The sequence below is a fragment of the Notamacropus eugenii genome, chromosome 1 (assembly GCF_028372415.1).
Source record: "Notamacropus eugenii isolate mMacEug1 chromosome 1, mMacEug1.pri_v2, whole genome shotgun sequence".
NCBI classification, from domain to species: domain Eukaryota; kingdom Metazoa; phylum Chordata; class Mammalia; order Diprotodontia; family Macropodidae; genus Notamacropus; species Notamacropus eugenii.
The window spans coordinates 508,491,183-508,509,368 of NC_092872.1; the positions used below are offsets into that span (position 1 = coordinate 508,491,183).

The window sequence follows — 18,186 nt, forward strand, 5'->3', positions numbered from 1 at the left end:
CTTGTTGTCTCATCTTAGAGAGTTACTCTGGTCAATATTCAGGGGATGACAGGCCGTGCTTCCTTTGGCTGAGGGGAGGAGGATGGGCAGGCATTTGGGGAAGAGGGCAGAAGGCGTCTCAGCCAGAACAGACAATCTCAGTTGCATGTCAGCCCAGATACAGCTAATATTCTTCTAAGAGTGTGCTGAAGATTGGAGACCAGACCCAACCAGGACTATTTTAGTCATCAGGCTGACAGCAAGCTTCTCCAACATCAGTGGCAGTGATAAGGTGGAGCCAGTCACAATCATCTTTCCCAAGGGCCCTGTTCGGGTGAGGAGGTGGGGGTGCCTTACCCCTTTCTGATTTTCACTCATTAAGATAGTTTGTCCCAAGTGCCTGTTGTAGGCCCAGACCACAAGAGTACACAGTGCTAAGAGCAACCCTGAGGATGGCAACATCTATGGCCTGTAAGAAGCTATTTTTACCCTTCTAGGCTGAAAGAAATGCCTGATTTACCAATCTGGGACCAACCACTTTTGCATTTGGTCTAGCACAGTGCCCCGAGCCTAAAAGAGAACCTTCCATGATCACTTAATAAATGCTTGTTCATTTAAATTGATTTTTTCCAGCAGCATTTTAAAGCACAAGAGAAAATCATATAGGAGCCTAGCACCTAGAATGGGCTTCTGAGCATAGTAGGTGCTCAGCAAATAATTGCCACTGATTTGGGAGGGCAGACTCACATACCAGAGTCCTTCCAATATTAAAGGCTTAAAGTGCTACCTCTTCCAGGAAGCCTTCCCTTATTCTTTTTTCATTGTTGTTGTTCAGTCATATCTGACTCTTCATAACCCCATTTGGGGTTTTCTTGGCAAACATACTGGAGTGGTTTGCCATTTTCTCCTCCAGATCATTTTACAGATGGGGAAACTGAGGCAAACAGGATTTAAGTGAGTTGCCCAGGGTCATACAGCTAGTAAGTGAATGAGGCCAGATTTGAACTCAGGAAGATGAGTCTTCCTGATTCCAAGCCCAGTGTTCTATCCACTGTGCCACCGTGCTACCAAGCTACCCACTCCTGCACTCCCCACCTCCTACAAGTCTTTGAATGAAGAAGTAGACCTTAGAGACCTTGTTCTGATGATAGCACCCAGGAGATCAACAAGCAGACACTCACACAGAGCATTTGCTTACTAATTTTTTACTGTATGTAAGACACTGTACTAAGTACTCAGGGTACAGATAGAAGCAAGCAAGACAGCCCCTACCCTCAAGGACCTTACATTCTAATGGGAGAGGATATCAAGTAGAACTGGAAAGGAAGGGAGTAGAGATGCCTGGCAAGGTAAGGAGGGAAGATAGCTGTAAAGTGATGCTGAGGAGATCTGGGCCTGGGCAAGATGATCTAAGGCAAAGAGAGTAGTCTATGTCCCTGGGGCCCCTGACTCACTTCTGTCTCCCTCTGTCACTGCTTACCACATCAGATCTTGGAATCTTAGAATCGCTGAAGGGAATTTCTACAAGTCAAGTCATAGGACTGATTTAGGAGTTACACCTAAAAGGGACCTTGCAGTGTGATATAGCAGAAAGAAGGCTGGATTTGAAGTCAGAGGACTTGGGTTCAATGTCTGCCTCTGATACTGACTGACTGTGTGACCTTGGGCAAGTTAATCTCTCTGGGCCTCAGTTTCCTCAGCTATAAAATAAGGAGTTTAGGCTAAATGAACCTTCTAGCTCTAAATTTCTGGTTCTAGCTAAATTCCTCATTTAATTCTTTATTTTACAAGTGAGGAAATTGAGGTCCAGAGAGGAAGTGATTTTCCCAATGCCACACGGGTAACACACCAGGTTGAATGCATCACCCCATTCTTTTCTCTGACTTCTTTCCTCTTCTATATTTCCTCCCCTTCTTTTCCTCCCTTCCCTGCCTATCCCTGGGGCCTGCCAAAGGCCTCCTTTAGTAACCCCTCCTCCCACACCTAACTATTGCAGTTAAGGTGGCTCAGACTTGGCCCACAGCCTGGGCACAAAAGGGCTTACTTAAACACACATGCCAGAGCCCATTCTAAAAGGATTGGCTTTCCCTAGGGGCTGGATTCTCCTGGACACATTTCTTGGACACTTTACGCTCAGGCTTGGAGCACCCTCCCCACAGACAAAGGGCAGCTCAGCACTTGAGGCAGCCTCAGTTGAGGCAGCCTCGATATGTGGGGGAGAGGATGGGGGTGGAGGGAAGGGAAAGGGCAAGGTTCCATGCACTTTGGCTGAAAGCGAGGCTGCTTTTCTAACACTTCAAAAAAACCCTATAAAAACATGGCTACCCCTCCAAAAAAAAAAGGTCCTTCCCCTTCCTCTCTTACTGCACGCTGAGGGCCCCTCTCTAGTCTCCACCCGCCCCTGGATCGGGGAGTCTGTGCTTTGTTCAGTCTCAGGAGAATTGGCTGAGCAGCTTGAGACCACAGCCAAGGCGGATGCAGAAAAGCCCAACTCAGAGGCTAGCAATGTCAAGGTGGGGAGCGCAGGGAAGGGAAGGTTGCTCCTAAAGAAATGAGAGCACACTTGTGCCAGGGGTATTCCTAACAGGTGAGGGTAAGTCACTTTGCCTTAATGGGTTTCATTTTTCACACATAAACTGAGAGCACTGGACTAGTGGATCTCTGATGGAGAAAAACTACTCTGGCCTTGAAATCAAAGGGCCTGGGTTCACATGTTGACTCTGCTACCTACTAGCTGTAACCTTGGGCAAGTCACTCAGTTTCTCAGGTCCTTAGTTTCCTCATCTGTGAAGTGAGGAAGCTGAAACTAGAGGAGATCGAGCATTATGGAATTAAGTCTTGGCCCTAGATTTGGAGTGACTGTGTTACTTCTTCCAAGTTGTGTAAATTTGGGCCAGTCACTAACCCTCTCTGTTTCTCTGTCTTCTTCTCTCAAACAAGGGACTAGATGATCTCTAAGATCACTCCCAGCATTAAATCCTCCCATCTCTGAGGTTGTGACTCAGAGGGCAGTTCACCTTAGGGGAGGCAGGCAATCCAGATGAGAAGAAAAATAGTTTCGGAAGTTATCAAGTTACTTGAGAAGCAGTTTTATCTCCCTGTACCTCCTCATACCCCACAACACCCCTCCACTCAAAGGAAAAACAAATCAGCTGGCAGCTCATCTTGCTAGAGTCGCCACCGCAAAACAGTTATTCAAAACTCTGCAGCTGGTGACTCCACAGCCCTCCCAGAGCTACCTAACCTCCCCCAAGGGTTTTGACTGTCCCAGCCTGAGAAATGTCAGTCTGGAGCGAACCTCAGTTGTGAAATCAACCATCCTCCTCCAGGCAGCTCAGAAACACAGAGGGGCCTGTCTGTCCAACCTGTAGCCACACAGTGATTGTTTTTCTTTCTTTCAGAAAGGTTGCCACAACTTCTATTTTAGCTGTGGTTTCCTTGCTCAAGCTATCCTCCTGAGGGTCTGTATCAAACATCTGTCCCAGCCTACTTACCTCACCTCATCTTGCCTCTGCTTAAAATGTGTGTATATGTGTGTGTGTGTGTGTGTGTGTGTGTGTGTTTTCAGGTTCTTTCTGAAGGTCCCAAGTGGGCGTACCTATTTATCCCCAGACTTGCCATACAGTTCTAGGTTATTTCTTACAATTCCCCATCCCTCTACTCTCCCCTGACTCCTGAGCACAAAACATGAACAATAAGTTTGAATCTGATATTATACTGGCAACAAGAGCACTAACACTGGTGTCAAGAGACTTGGATGTGATTTCAGAAATAGTACTTAGCGTACATATAGCCTTGCCCGGACTAGGCACTCAGTAAATACTTGTTGAATTAAATTCAGTCTTTTGTTCAAATTCCACTTCTTTTAGGGAGCCTTCCCAGATTAACTGCCCCAGCTGGAATCATTCTTGCCTATCCTCCAAACACTGCTCAGAAAAACTTGGGTTTGACCACTGCCTCTCACATTTACTATGTAACCTTGGACAAGCCAGGTGACTTCTCTGAGCCTCAGTTTCCTCATTTGTAAAAATGGGGATAATAATAACCACCCTAGTCATCTTGAGAAGAATCAGGGAGTAGTAAATGAAGGGTCAGAAAGACCTGGGTTAAGTCTAGCCTATGACCTGGGACTATGTGATCATGGAAAAAAATCATCTAAATCTGAAAATTGTCTAATCATCTGAGATGAAAAATTGTCTCAGTGTTTCCAGAAACTCTCTAAGATTTATGAATCACAATCTGCCTTGGTAAAAGGAATTCCAAATACTGATGAAATCAAATGACTAGACTTTTTTTTAACCTCATACAGTCATTGTGAAGATCAAATAAAACAGTGTATACAAAGTGCTTTGCAATTTTAAGGCAGTATATAAGCACACTGATGAGATGGAGCTGCCAACAGGTGTGCATAAGCATCTATGTTCCCATTGCACGTGTAGTTTTGATGGCTCTGCGTATCTTATCTCGGCCATTCGATTGTAAGCTCCCAAGGTACAGAAACCCCTATATATTAAGAACTAGCTGCACAGAGTGGGTGCAGAATGACAATGATTCTTCCCTGCCCGCCCAGGGTCCATGGATGCCTCTAAAAGTACAAAGGAAAAAGCAACGGACTTGAAGGTGGGGTGTCTGGTTTCTAAAACTCTGTTTCTGAGTGACTTGGCCATCCCAGGAATGGAAGAAGTTTAGCCAGTCTCAATTGTAAAATGAAAGAGTTGGACCAGACAGTCTCTCAGGTCCCTTACAAGCCCTAATATTCTGAGAAGAAGCCTTGTGTGATGGAAGGAGCTCTAGGCCTGGGAGTGAGAAGATCAGAGTTCCATTCCTACCTTTTGTTATAACTATTTGCATGACTGTCACTCAGACAAGTCACTCCCCTTTCCAGGTCTCAGTCTCTTCATCTGTAAAACAAGAGGGTTGGTCTCAATGTTCTCTTAATATTCATGAAATATGGCACTATATACTACTAGACCTGGAATGGAGACATGATTTCCTGTCCTGGTTCTGATGCTCACCTGCTATGGACAATCATTCTGAGTTGAAAAATGCAGATTCAAATCCCATTTCTCATTTACTACCTCTGTGGGACTAGATTTCCACATTTGTAAAATGAGAGGTTTGGACTAAGTGGTCTTTAAAGTCCCTTATGGCTCTAAATCCTACTACTCTAAATGAGCCATGGGTCATACTTTGGGCCTTAAGAAAGACTGAAATGCTTCTGGCCTCCTGTGAGACCCCTTCTTATCCTGCTGGAGGCCATGACATCACCCAGACAAGAGCACTCCTGCAAGGTAAAGTCATAACATAACATAACATAATCCTGTGGGTTCCATCCTCCAGTCAAAGGTCCCAGAATTTGTCTTTATGCTGCTGTGGCTCCCAGAAAAGTTGTCTTTCCTCATGCCCAATAACCCCTCTGCCATAGGAAGACAGTATAATAACAGTCCTAGATCATAAGTATGTATGTAATAAAAGTTAGCCTGGCCCAGGACAGCCCACACTGAGAGTTAAGGGTACTGGTCCTTATCACTGTCCCACACTGGGTTGCTGGGACTGAAGATTAGGAGGCTATGAGCTGGCCTAGTTGACAGATGCTCTTGCCAGGTCCACTAATCAGTGGCTCTGGGAACCTGAAGCCCCAGCCCTGGGTGGTCTTATTACCAAAAAAAGAAAACAAGTTACAAAATGAGTCAAGCCAGCCTTTCATTTTCACTCACTGGCTGACTTTTTGAAGGCTGAGCCTTCTGACAAGGCTCAAATGCAAGTGAAAGGGGCAGACACCGTAGGTTTGGTTTTTTGTTTTTTTTTTTTAAGATACATGTTTGATTAATGCTTTTTTTTAACTTTGCCATCACTTCCTAATAACATCTCTCCCCACCTTGTAAAAGTCTTCTCTTGTTAAAAAGCAAAGTGAAACAAAACAGAGCAGCACCCCAGTCATGCTTGACAACATATGCCTCATTCCATACCTGTAATCCATGGGCTTCCTACAAAAGAGAGGGAGCCATGCTTGCCATGGGTCCTCTGAAGTCATGATTGGTGACTGTAGTGATCAGAGTTCTGAAGTCTCTCAACATTGTTTTTCTTTACATAATTGTGGTCATTGTGTAAATTATCAGAGTGGCTGGTCATATAATAAGCACTTGATAGTTTACTGATTCTGTTTATTGCACCTTGCATCTTTTCATACATGTCTCCCCACTTTTCTTAGAATTCTTCACATTTACATGGGGTGGCTTTCTCATGCTCTTCCTCTCTGTCCTGAACTCTCTCAACCTTGCTGGGCTGCTGATAAACAGATTCATAATCTGCACATCTTAACAGAGGGAGCATGGTGTATCAGGTAGAGTACCAGATTTCCAGTCTGGAAGACTGGGTTTCAAATCCTGCCCCTGATACTTAAAGTTACCAAGCCTCTCTACCTTGGTTTCCTTAACTGTAAAAGGACTTGGGATGGGGGTGGGGGGGGCCAGGAGGGTTACAGTAGAATTCAGGGATGGGGAACCTGTGGCCTTGAGGTCACATGTGGCCCTTGAGGTCACAGGTTCCTTCCCTACCCATCACTAGATGATCTCTAAAGCCCTTTAAGATTACAATCTATGAGCCTATGAAACTAATTAAAAGTCTGATTTTCAAAAATACTTAGCTCAAGTAGTCTGCAAAAACAAGAAACACTAAAACCCTTATTTTGCTATTGAAAAGTAGCCTAGAGATCACATAATGAAAACTGCTTTTGCCATTATTATTTTATGGATGATTATTTCTAATCTGTAAAATGGGGATATCTCCAGGGCTTCTAGAATTATCAAATATCAAAATGTCTGCAAAACACTTTGCAAACCTTAAAGTACCAGTATCATAGGATAATAGATTTAGAGCTAGAAGGAGCCTCAGAGATCATCTGTTCTTCTTCACAGAGTCACAGATGTGGGCTTGAAAGGGAATGTAGATGTCATCCAATTCAAATCCTGTGGTGTTTGTTGTTGTTCAGCCATTTCAGTCATGTCTGACTCTTGGTGACCCTATTTGGGATTTTCTTGGCAAAGACACTGGAGTGGTTTGCCATTTCCTTCTCCAGTTCATTTTATAGATGAGGAAACTGAGGCAAACAGGGTTAAATGACTTGCCCAGAGTCATAAGCCCAATGAGCGTCACTTTACAGACAAGGAAACTTAGGCCCAGAGAGGAGAAAGGGCTTGTCCACGGTCATGCAGTGAGTTAGTGCTTATATCAGAGTAGAATTCAGTCTCCAATCCAGAGCTCTTTCCACAACACCGCCCTTCCCAAAGTATCTTGTATCCCCCTAGCCCAGGGGTGGGGAACCTGCGGCTTTGAAACCACATGTGGCCATCTAGGTCCTCAAGTGTGGCCCTTTGACTGAATCCAAACTTGACAGAATCAAGTTTGGATTCAAAGGGCTGTACCTGAGAGCCTCAAAGCCAAAAGTTCCCCACTCCTATCCTACTCCAACCAAGACATCAAATGAAGCTTGAATTAGAATCACAAAATGTCAGAGCAGGAAAGAACTGTAGAGAACCGCATTTTACTAGCCAGGACAAGTGGCAACAAAAGGAGGCCATTTGGTGGAGCTGAAAGAAGTCTAGGTTCAGAGTCAGAGGACCAGCGTTCAAATCCCAAGGAGCCCTGCTACTTGCTTACTCCCTGTGCAATTTCTGACCAGTACTTAATGTCATTGGTCTCAGTGTTACCCTCTATAAAGCAAGGGTGTGGGGGCGGGGGGGTGGAGGAATGAGATGATCCATAGGGACCCAGTCAAGTCTAACACTCTATAGTTGTGTAATTCCCAAAGTGTCTACCTACTAAGGGAATGGTGCACTTACCCAGCAGGGTCTGGCTAGTCCTCCGGGTGTTTTGATATTTGTATCATCTGGATAGATGAGGAGATAGAATCAGAAAGACTGCCTGCCTATATCATTAGTTCCTTCAGTGAACACTTAAAGATCACCCACTAACTGTACTAGATGCTACAAAGAGAGTACAACACAATCTCTGTCCTCCAAAGCTAAGTCTGTAAGATTTCTCATTTTTCTGTGCAAGTTATATGTATGTATGTCTCTGCCTATTTATGTGATGCTGGGCCTCAGTTTTCCCATTTGCACAAAAAGTGAATTGAACTTGATGATTTCTAAAGGTCCTTCTAGCTCCAATATTCTATGACTACCATTTGCCACTTGGATGTCTGGTACTGATCTGAACCCAAAATTCTTTTGATTTTGAGAGGAGACAGCATAGACTGGGGAAGTAGGTGGAGTTGGGGAAAAACCCTCAAGAGAAAAACAGAAAACTCACAGTAGGGTGAGAAGGGTCTAATGTAGTTATAGATCTCAGGCAATTATTTTTAAAGGAGTAGAAAACAAAATACATTTATATCTTCAGCATATAAGTCATCCTGTGCCACAGAGCATGAAACACAAATACAAAAATGCCTGCCTGATATAATTGTTGGGTGAAGCAGTCTAGCTTTTTTGGCAATGGAAAAGGTATTTTGAATAGTAAGGACAGGGGATAAAGGCTAGCATTTTATGAAAAGTAAAATTTAAGATCCTTGAGGGCAAGAAGTGTTATTTTTAATCTTTGCATAAACACCTAGGTTGTTTACAGTGCTTACTAAATGCTCAAAAAATCTAAACATTACATTAAGTGGGAAAATGGGTTTAATTTTCAGGCTCATAGACTTAACAGTAAGTTACTTGGAGATGCCCTAAATTGAGGGAAGCTAATTTTCCTATTCCCTACTCACACTTTTTTTCAGACAAGATCATACCATCCAAATTGGGGAGAGGCAGCTGGTGGCTGCTTACATACTCCTAAGTCATGCTTAAATAAATAGAACCAGAAATCACACTCCCAAAGGAGGTAGGGGAACCATCAACAGCTGCCTTGGGCGCCAGGAGAATGTCCTGATGGATGAATAAGGAAGAAGCTGGGGTCATGACTGCAGTGTGGGGTTTGCAGGATCTATGGTTAACTCTTGGTAGGAACCACCAGAGCTTGTGTTCCATGGCAGAAAGGCTTCTCTAGATGATAAAGAAAAATTAATATAGTGAATGCTATTACCAGACATGGCTGATTATGGGGTGCTCTCATGAATTAAACAGAAATGGAGCCCTACAACAAAATGCTCTTTACAATTTCATTGGAAAGAAGATCTCTATCAGGTCAAATGGCACAGAGTAAACACTTAATAAATGCTTGTTGAGTAACTGACTGAATATATAAACATATGCCTTTGAAGAAACCGTGAGAAGTGAAATCTAGTTCTTTGTTGGGTGGCATCCAACGGGCAGGGACATCAAAATGTGAATATGGCACAAGTAGAAATTTATTTTATTCTAGTCAATTGCACACCATGCATGGGCCACCAAATTATAGGATCTCAGAGCTGAGAGAGACTTCAAAGCTCCTCCAATCAAGCACTACTTGAAGCAGGCATCTCCTCCATTCCTAACAAGTGTTGTTCAGCCTTGGTTTGAACACCTCATTTTATGAGGAATCACTTTCTCTCCTGGGAAGCCAACTTCCTTCCTGGACAAATGTAGTTGACAGGAAGCTCTGCCCTCTACCAAATCCAAATCTTCCACTCACTTCTCCTAATTCTTCCCTCTCAGACCAGGCAGAACAAACAATCTCTCTTTTTTTATTCCTTCAGATATTCAGATAATTCTATCATGCCCTTTTCAGTCTTCTCTTCTTCAAGATAAACAGCCCCAGCTCATAGATAATGGAATTATAGACCTTGTTCCAAAAGAGCACCTCAGAGGCCATCTAATGCAAGCTCTCATTTTATAGATGAGGAAAATTATGTTCAGCAAGGCAAATGATTTGCCTTAAGTCCTTCCAATGGATTCTCATATGGCACGGACTCCGGTCACCATTGTGGTTGCTTTCCTTTAGACTTGTTTCATTTTCTCCAAGTGTTTCCTAAAATGTGTACCCCAGAAAATGAAGATTTCCAAAGAACTCCCAAAAAAATTAAATACAGAAAACACCCATAATTTAAGGCTATATCAAATATAATTTACTTACCATTTGATGATTCAGTAAGCACTATAGAAAGCAAAGACCTTGTAAGGCTCATGATCATTATAAACATGGATTATCCTTGTTCAAAAGTGCTAGGTAATGGAAAGCTCTAGTCACAAGAGCTCTGCACAGCTAAAAACTTTTGGTAACCAGATCTCACACCTTGTATCTGTTCCTCACAAGCCTTAGCAAAAACAGAGATTTCGCTTTCCCTAAATGTCTAAAAAGAAATGATAATTGGGTAGCATCTCCATGGAGCCAGCAACTGGTTACATGAACTACTCTGAGAGAAGACCCCAACCCCTGTCTGGAAGCCTCCCTATTCAAACAATGAGAGGACCCTTCAATTTCCTTTGTTTCCCAAATTTCAGCTTACAGTAGCATCATGGAAAAAATCTGACGGCATGATAATAGCTATTTATAGTCAAAGGTCTCAGGGTATCTTATCCTAGCCAGGGAAAGAATGAGGAGGAACATATCCTTTCACGTGTCACGTTAGAAGTAGAACCCAAGAGTCCCAATTCCTAGTCTTGTGTCAGTTTCAACTGAGATTTACATAGGATTGCTCCAGGATTTTATCAGTTAATATAATTATGCCTAATGAGTTAATGATACAAAAAGAACCCCCAGGGAATCTCAGCAGAAGCCAGACATTACTGGGCATCTACTCGTGCGTGGATGAGACATGCAAATGTTTCCTGTTAACCCAAGTCTGGGAAGGGACTGGGAAGTTCCCCTGACCCAGCATTCAGGTGCCACGGATCTCAAGTGAGAGGAGAAATCCCTTTGGCCAGGGACCTTCCTGTTATATCTTAGGGCCCAGGCCTTGTCCCATTAAACCTGCTGGGGACGTCAGGGATGAAGAAAGGAGAAGGGTCTGCCAGGCTCTGGCCACCTCAAGGAATGCAATGTGCCTCAGCTTTTAATAACAAGCATTAAAATAATCATTCTAAAAATGTCATCTATCAGGCCTGGAAAGCCATTCTGCGGATGGCAGTGCCTATTTTTAGTTGTTTACGATTCAGGTCACAGAATGAACCAATTTCAATTGTTCAATGGAGAAGGGTGGATGTTGGGAGTTGTGGGGGGGGGGAGAGATTTGTTTTTATTTTTCTTCTCTGCCTTCAGCTTTTCCACTGGCTCCATGGTTACCAGGCAGATGCCACAGCCATTTTAAGGTCAAGGGGGTGTAGATAGCAGCCTAGCCGTCTATCAGTAAGAGCAGGAGGTTCCCGAGGAACTATCTGGTGGGGTACCCTGTCCCCAGGGGCCGGCTGGGGGCTGATGCATGAAGGCCATTCTCCACCATCAGTTGACTTTGTTGTTCCAACTCTTTTCAGGATGCTTCTGAATCTGGGATTAGGGCTTTTTATTTATTTATTTATTTGGGAAACAAAGAAACTCCTGCCTCAGCAGGATTCAACTGGGTCATGAAATAGAGAGAAAGGGCCTCAGAGTTGGGGGTGGGGGGAGCCGGGTAAGGGATTGGAAAAGGGGACAATTAGCACACTTTTTTTTTAATGTGGGGAGAAAAGCTTAAAAAAAAAACTTGGGTGCCTCCTCTCCCTTTGCCTAACTGTCCCCCTGGAAGTGAATATCACAGAAGCGAGGCAATTTGGTGGAAAGAGCACAGGATTTGGAGTTTGGGCTCTACCACTGACTGGCCTCACTTTACTTCCCTGGTATTTTCATTTGTATAATGAAGGGAGCTGACCAATGCTCTCCAAGGTCTCTTCCAGCCTCGGATCCTCTAAGACTGCCGATTACCTGAACGACTGAGGCTATACCTCAAAATTCCCTTCTCTCTCATTCTAACTCATTCCAATAGAGAATTTTCCAAAAAAGAGAAAGTTGAGAAAGGGACCTCCCTGAAAAAGACATCGTATATCTGGAGACGAGAGCAAGGGGCTCACCAAGAAGCCTTTGTGCTCTAGTCCTTCCCACTAGTCTGGCACTAGAATCCCTCCACTGGCTGAGGGGCAAAAAAAAAAAAAAAAAAAAAAATCCTCTTTTGAAGGCAGAAGTTGGTAGCAGGGTTGTTCGTTTGGAATTTTTTCCCAGGTTCCTATGTACAAGGATCTAATTGACTGGGACTGTCATTAATTCCCTGTTGCCCTCCCAACCTTTCATCCCAGCCTCAGATCACCCATTTTCAATGTTGACCTTCTCCTGACCTGGGAACCAGGCAGGATTTATACCTAATCTTCATCATTTCCTATAGGATAAGAATTTTTGCCAAAGTTAGATCCCAATTTTCTTCCTGCCAGAACTAACCACTCTGCCCCTTCTACCTGCTACTGACAGAAAAGGGCTTATTGTTGAAAATGGGCATCCTAGCTCAGAGAAGTGGGTGGTTGAGTGAGGGCTATTCAGCTACTTCAGGTGTCTTGATTTTCATAGCTTTTGCCATTCTTATCACATTTTTCATCCTTTTTCTACTCTTCCATTCATTCTTCCTCTTTCTTTTTTCCTCTGGCATTCCTATGTCTCTGGCCTTGTTTATCCTGGCAACTTGGAATTGTTGTTGTTCAGTCATTTTCAGTTGTGTCTGACGCTTCATGATCCCATTTGGGGATTTTCTTGGCAGAGATATTGGAGTGGCTTGCCATTTCCTTCTCCAGCTCATTTTACAGATGAGGAACTGAGGCAAATAGGGTAAAGTGACTTACCCAGGCTCATACAGCTAGTATCTGAGGTCAGATTTGAGCTCGGGTCTTCCTGACTCCAGGACTGGTGCTTTATGCTCAGTACCACCTAGCCTCTCTTTTCTCCGAATTCAACCTCTACTTGCTCTTCAAAGTCCAGTTCAAATCCTAAACCTTGCCTGAAGCAGTCCAAACCATGTGTGCCTCAATCCCTTCTCTGAACTCGAATTCTACATATTACTGGGGGTAAGAGGGAGAGGGAATGAAAACAAAACCAAAAAACCTTCTCACAAGCAGAGTTATCCAAAAAGTCGAATGATTGGAGTGGGTTCCCCTTCATGAGAGGTTTTCATTTGTCAAGAATGTTCTGGACTAGATGACCATGATGTTCATTCCATCTCTGAAATCCTGTGATGCTGCAATCTCCACCACTCAATCTAGTACCAGAATTATCTGCTGCCTTGTGACTCTCCTGTATTGTTGCTGTCGTTTGACTTGTTTTATCCCCAACGTGACCTCCATAGGAGCAGAGATGAAACCTTTTATTCCTTTGTATTCACCACAACACCAAGCCTAGGTTGGTCCCATGGGAGACACTCCTCATTTCAATACTCCAAGAGTCCATGGTTTCATCAGTGGATTCATTCTCTATCAGTACAAAGAATGACCCCTCCTTTCCATAACAGAGAGCCTTCCTGAGTTAGTAGGGCAGAAAAACTGATCACCCAGGGATCAAACTGGTGATGAGCCTTTTCATTCACATTTAACACATCTAGGAACCTCATCGTCCATCATCAAATCACCCCCAGTACTCAGACCTCATCAGTACCCTCTGCCCCTCTGACTGGAGTGCAGAGTTTAGAGTTCCTCCCCAAACCTCCATCTAATGAGGGTTCCCAGGCCAGATATCTCTTGATTTCCTATCTGGTTGTATTCTTTTCTATCCCAGAACTGGGTACCTTCCTCCCTACCCTCTTTTTATGTGCCATCTTTCCCCATGAGAATGTAAACTCTTTGAAAGCAAGGATTGTCTTTATATTTGTATCTCCAGTATTTAGCATAGTGTCTGGCACATAGTAGGTACTTAATAATTATTTATTGTTTGGGACTTGGCAGAGGGCACACTCACTGGCATTGCCTTTGAAAAGCCAAGGCATTCTGTACAACACAATGAGCCATGGGTCATCATGGAAAGGTTTTAGAGGCACTCCATAAATAAACTATGCTGAGTGGTTGAATGACTGGCTCATTGATTGCTAGAGTCAGCCTATCTTCAGGAGAAGACATAGCAGTGACAGATCTCACGTATTGTAAGCACCTGGAGGGTGCTATTTTGTTTTTTTGTCTTTGCATCCCTTATAGCCTTACACTTTGTGGACACTTAATAAACACTCATTAGACTGACTGGCCAACCTGCACACATGGACATCTATCTGAAACCTATGCATCCTTTCCCTTTGTATGATATCCCTAGTGGTCGAGAGACTGAGTGACTATGACCTAGACTGTGAGCTGGCCCACAGATCAATTAAACTAAATTCTTGATGCTTAATGATATGTCACTTGGTCGAGGGTAAAGCCAAACAAAATGTGTTTTCTCTTGTCTAAAAAGACTTACTATTGAAATTTTCTTCAAAGGGCAGACAGGTGTTAACCCTCCCAAAAGCTGCTATCCAAGCTTCCCTCCCACCCCACTCAAGAACAGATGGAAGGTTTTGATTTTATTTTTTCAGTTGAATACTCTTGTCTGGTATTCAGTGGAACCCCAAAGCAAAGAAATCTTGCTTTTGTCGGGAGAATTTTAAAAAGCTATTAAAGTCCTTAGAGCCAATACTTTATGCCTTCTTGGTGTTGCTAGGCAGATTAACACACTATGAGGTTTCCAACAGGAAGTATTCAGTCCCCACAAGTGTCTTAACAAGATAAGTCACATCAGAGTATTTGAAGTTCATGAGTATCACCCTAAACCCCTCCCTTCACCCACCGATACTTTATCGGGACAGCAAATGTTTTTTGGGTTTTTTAATGGCTGGTTCAGGAGCTGTTGGTTAACCTTGTTGATCCCATCAGTGTTTTCAAATTTAGAAGCACAAGGGGATGAGGGGGACTCTCTGTAATGAGAAGTAAAGCCCTAGAGAGATTGGTGTCTAGATTCTGACCTTGGAAATCTGAAACCCCTCTCATTCAGATGTTGGGATATTCCCTATATGTCGGAAACAGGAATTTTCCATATATAAAAATAGAAGCAACTGTGAAAGGCAGAGTTGAGTGATGCTGAGCACATTAGAGCAGAGAGCCCTTAAAAGAAACTTGTACAAGGCTCACCTCTTCTCTTGGATCAGTGAACTATGGTGTGAACTAAGAAAGGCTGGATGTCTGGACTCCCTTTAAAACATAGGGACCAACTCTAGGGTCCTGCTTTGGTCTTCTCATGGGCACAGCAAAACAGAGAACTTGAGTGAAGAAACAGTTAGGAAGTGGGCCCTACGCAAAAGGTTTAGGCAGGTGAAAATGCTCTGTTGGGTATGTATGATGGAAACAGACTGGCCTTTGGACAAGAAACCTGAGTTCTGGACCCAGCTCTGTCTCTCAACTTGACCTAGGATCTTCAGCAAGTTCTTGAAGTTTCTGAGTGGCTTGGCAGGTCCTCTTCTCAACTTTTCTGTTTTGGTTCATGAGGACATTATTCTCCTGGGCATCAAGGCTTAAAACACTGAAATCTCACATCCAATCGTTCACCAAGTCCTATCTATTCTTCCTTTGCAAGGTCTCAACCATTAGTAACAGGTACATAGAATCACAGCTGGAAGAGGCCATACAGCTAATTTACCTATGTTGTTGATTTTATGGATGAGCAAACTGGTATCCAAAGGCAAATTGAATTTTTACTGACCATCCCACTGCCACCATCCTAGCTCAGTCCTACATTAACCTTGTACCTAGACTGTCAAAATGGCCTCTTTAAAAAAATATCCTTTCATTTATTTTTAAAATTTATTCATACATCTTGTTTTGACATGATGTATACTTCCCAACAAATTGCCTTGAAAAAGCACAATCTCCCTGTTAATAATCAATTAACTGGGAGATTGTGCTTTTTGACCATAAGGTATGACATGGCTTGTTACGTGGTCTTCCAAATCCAGTCTCTCTCTTAACTATCCTACACAGCCAAGGACCAATAGAGGAAAGTATACCAGCTCTGGGGTTACAAAGCCTGGGATCTAATCCTTCTTGGGACACTTTGACAAGTCATTTATTCCTGAGCCTCAATTTCCTCAACTTTAAAATGAGGAGCTTAAATAGGAAGGTTTCCAAGGTCCTTTTAAAAGCTACAATGCTATGTCATCATGTTGAGCTTCCTATACTTGAGCTACTCTGCTGTTCAAATGCCTTCCATGTGTCCCTATTGCCTCTAGAACAAATTCCTTAGCCAAGAACTCCAAACTCTCCACAATCTGTACCCCTGCCCCTGACTCTAGTCTTTCTTGACTGACTTATCTTCCATAAACCTTCTGCTCCAGCCAAATTGGTCTGTCTCTTCTCTCACAAACTTTGTGTTTTCCTGCTACTACCATTTTGTCCTCTTTGCTCCCTCTGCCTGAAATACCTTCTCACCCTATATTTCCCATCAAAATCCCACCCTCACTTTAAGGCCCATCTCAAATTCCACCTGTTCGTATGAAGCTCTCTCCTTACTAACTCTGAAGGCCAAAGGTGAGCTTTACCTCCCTTGGGCCCTTGTGACTCTTTGGATTCCTATTACAGTATTTGTTATCTAGCTGAAACTACAGGGCCAGGCACTCAGAGCCAGGGAGGACCTCAGAGAACATCTATTTCAAGCCCTTCTCTTTACAGATGAGAAAGCTGAGGTCCAGAGTGTTTACATGACTTGCCCATGCTTGTCTCTGCCTGCCTCTGTTTTCTCATCTGTAAATTCAGGATAATATAATACCTACCTCCCAGGGCTGTTGTAAAGATAAAATGAAATATTTGTAAGATACTTTTGTAAACCTTAAAATACTATAAAAATGCTAGTTACTATTAGTTGTTTTTACCAGCCACCATGTTTGCAGGCTTAAATCAATGAAATTAAACAATCATTTACAGAACTGAATTCATGCCTCCTCATAACTGTACATTATGTAGCTTCATTACGTAACAAATATTATGATATATAATACATATAATACATGTTGCACGTATTATATATTACATATTATTGCTATTCCTGCTTTTTAAACATATTTCAAGTTCTCCATAAAGCATTCCTCTCAAATAAACTAAAATCTTTTTGCTTTGCCTTGTCATACAATAGAAGTGACCTCCAGTTTGAGAAGACTACTCTGTCACAGGCTAAGGCTCCAGGGGCAGGGAACCTTCGGCTTCCAAATTTGGAAAAACTTGGATTCAGTGCAAGGGCCACACTTGAGGACCTGGAGGGCCACATGTGGCCTTAAGGCCACAGGTTCCCCACCCCAGTTGCTCTAACAGGTCCCAGCAAACCAGAAAAGGTGTGAGTTGAGGTGGTAGAAGCCATCTAAGACCACCTAGGCTAAGAAAGGCTTGTCATGGGGTAGGCGGCCACCATTTTGAAATGCAATTTATACTCCTTTTTTTTTTGTAAATTCAGGTTTCTATAAAGCACCTTAACACTTACAAGGTGTCTGCCTTAACAGAATGTGAAGTAGTTTACAAATGAGTAAACTGAGGCTCAAAACAGAATGCATCTGCATTAAACACCTACCAAGTATCAACCACTATGCTAAGCACTGAGAATATACAAATAAAAAAAAAAAGCAAGATGCTCCCTGTTCGCAAAGATCTCATGTTCTAAGTGTAAGAGACAACATGTATAAGTGAGTTTATTGTAGGACAAAGAAAAAGGCCTGGTGATTCTTAGGGTGAAGCTTCAGAGCGTGCTCTTCTAGCAAGACCTAGGCCCACTACTAGGATAATAATTACTAACATTAAGATAGAACTTACTATGTACCAAGTACTTTAAAATTATTATCTCATTTGATCCTCACAACAACCCTGGAAGATAGGGGCTATTTTATTACCCCCGTTTTACAGATTAGGAATCAGAGGCAAACAAAGGTCAAGCAACTTGTTCAGGGTCACACAGCCAGTAAGCATCTGAGGTCAAATTTGAATCCAGGACTTCCTGACTTCAGGTGCAGCCTTTGTCTACTGCACCAACCAGCTGTCCCTAATGAGATGGCAAGCTCATGACGAGGAACAAGGGGTGGAGAACAGGCTGGGGTTATTGGGGGAAGGTACTAAGCCTTTCAGTAGGGCTACCCTCTAGCACAACATGATGGTCTCTGGGATGATGGGAGCCCAAGGTATTAGGAGAGAAGTAAAGTGATCTGCCTAAACTCAAACAGCTAGTTATACCACACAGTCTCACTCTTTGGTTCTTGTGACACTGTTTGGCAAGGCTGAAACTACTAAGTTTTCTTCATCATATAGGCCCATCTTAGAAATTCAGTTCAAGTTAAAGCTCTTCACCTGT

General features: G+C 43.1%; 1 protein-coding gene across 3 annotated transcripts in view; it reads right to left on the reverse strand.

Annotated features, from left to right (window-relative positions):
* RBM38 (RNA binding motif protein 38) overlaps positions 1-18,186 on the reverse strand; it is a 161,252-nt gene that overhangs the window by 110,468 nt on the left and 32,598 nt on the right. The gene's annotated exons all lie outside the window — the stretch shown is intronic.